The following is a 2,631-nucleotide window of genomic DNA, read 5'->3' on the forward strand; positions in this document are numbered from 1 at the left end:
CTCAGGCACCAGTCCACAAAGACTCCCTGTGGTCCTCATCTGTGATTTAGGCCGACTATGGCAGAGTTGTCGGTGAACTTCTGCAGATGTCAGGTGGGGGTGTCGTATGAAAAGTCTGCAGTGTAGAGGGTGAAGAGGAACGGTGCCAACACCGCCCCTTGCGGGGCCCCTGTACTGCAGACAACCAAGTCTGATGCACAAACCTGGGTCCGACATACTGCGGCCGGTCTGTGAGGTAGTCCAGGATCCAGGATGTGAGGTGATTAGCCACCCCTATGTGCTCCAGTTTGTCCCTCAGAAGCGCAGGCTGTATGGTGTTGAAAGCGCTGGAGAAGTCAAAGAACGTGATTCACACATGTATACTGCCAGGTATTAATACATACTTTCAACATATTGTACCGCAGTAACCAGAACTATAACTATAATATTATTACTTCCATTAATGTTGTTGTAAGATACTGTCATTACCTGCATATCTCTCTCTCTCTCTCTCTCTCTCTCTCTCTCTCTCTGTGTCATATGGATTACTGTTAATTTATCATGTTGATCTGTTCTGTACGACATCTATTGCACGTCTGTCCGTCCTGGAAGAGGGATCCCTCCTCAGTTGCTCTTCCTGAGGTTTCTACCGTTTTTTTTCCCCCGTTAAAGGGGTTTTTTTGGGGAGTTTTTCCTTATCCGCTGTGAGGGTCTTAAGGACAGAGGGATGTCGTATGCTGTAAAGCCCTGTGAGGCAAATTGTGATTTGTGATATTGGGCTTTATAAATAAAATTGATTGATTGATTGATTGATTCTCACAGAGCTTCCAGGCTTCTCTAGGTGAGAAAGAGCTCTATACAGGAGGAAGATGACGGCGTTGTCCACCCCAATACCAGGCTGGTAGGCAAACTGCAGTGTGTTCACTGAAGGGCCTACTGCGGGGCGGAGACAAGACAGGTATACCTCGTGCCTATGACCGAATTATAGCTGTGATGATATACTGTACAGTACAACATCACTCCCTCTCGTGTGATACTGATTAATTATCCTGGGTCCAAACACAACGCGCTCCCCGTGATCCTGTGGACGTCGCCATTGTTTTTGTTGCTTGCCAGCTGGCTTGTAAGTGTTGCCAGATCTTGGGAGGGAAACAAGCAACCAGGGCTATGGAAACAAGCCCAATAGGAGCGACTGCAGTCCAACATACTATCATGCGTTTAAATAACTTTTTAGACGGATATATATAGAGGAAGGTGACGTTTAGAGAGCAAGCCCAAATAAGCAACTCCACTTTAGAAACAAGCCCAAGGTTGCGGCTAATTAGAAGACCTGGCAAGTGGCAACCCTGCGGCTTGCCCTCCTTACATTTCCTCCGTCCTCCTACGTGCTGACGTGGGGCGTATCCCGCCCGGTAGGAGGAGACAAAGGAGCCCGGAATTGTTTGGGGAGGTTTTTTTGGATTGTGTTGGGAAAAGAGGAAAGAGAACGGTGGTGGAGTAGAGACAGCCTGCCTTGGGAGAAGAAAAAACTTCTATGGACTCATGTTTTTGGTGTTTCCTCGACCGTGTTTGTGTGGAGGACCAGAGAGAAACTGACCCAACAACCAAGTAGGACCAGATTGTATTGTTTTTTTTTTTTTCTTATTCCACCCTGGTGAGTGTGATTCCTCTTTTTTGTACATTTTTCATTTTTTTGCAATGCATTGCTTTTTCCCAGAGCCTGTTTTTTTTGTTTGTTTGTTTGTTTTCATTTTAGGCAGTGGACACTGAACATTCCTTTCGCACTGGGATTATCTTGAGTGGAAGACACTCAATGAAGACAATTATTATCAAAGGGGACTCTGCCGTTTGCCTTTTTTCAACTTTTTTCCCCCTATATTTTCATTTGGGGAGGGGCACCATATACAGTGGTGGAAAAAAGTTTTCGCACACCCCATGCATTTGTGAAATATTGCATTAAGAATCACTCTCAGGTCTTCAAGTACAATTTCTTTTAGTACAGTCACAGCCAAAATACTAAATAAATCCTAAAAAAGCCATTAAAAACTTAAAATTGATTGGTTCCATAAAAATACATAAGAAATTTTGAGTATTGAGTCACCAGTGATGAAGGTCGTTCTTTTTATTAAAAGACACAATTTTTGTTGCCAAGCTTCGTGTCTACATAAAGCCAGCACATTTGAAAGTTCTTCAGACACAAAAATGGCTAAAACAAGGAACCTAACACAGGAAACACGCCTGAAGATAAAGATTCTCAGCCAGGAAGGGTACAGCTGCCGCCAGATAGCCAGGAAGTGCAGATGCAGTCCTTCAGCAGTTGGATACACTCTGCAGAAATACAGACGAACCAACAGCTTGGAAGACAAACCAAGATCTGGGCGTCCAAGGGTTTCTTCAGCAAGAAATGACCGCATCCTGATCCGCGTGTGCAGGCAAAACTGCCGAATGACATCACAGGAGCTTCAGCAGCACTGGTCAAACCAAACTGGTGTCCAGTGTTCCACCCACACTGTACGTGGCCGACTTTTAGATCATGGCCTAAGGTCCTACAAGGCTATCAAGAAGCCCCTGATCAATGAGAGACAGAGGTTAGCCCGGCATCGTTGGGCCCAGGCACACAAGAACTGGACAGCCAGGAACTGGAAGAAGATT

Source organism: Epinephelus fuscoguttatus, linkage group LG13 (assembly GCF_011397635.1).
Source record: "Epinephelus fuscoguttatus linkage group LG13, E.fuscoguttatus.final_Chr_v1".
Classification (NCBI taxonomy): domain Eukaryota; kingdom Metazoa; phylum Chordata; class Actinopteri; order Perciformes; family Serranidae; genus Epinephelus; species Epinephelus fuscoguttatus.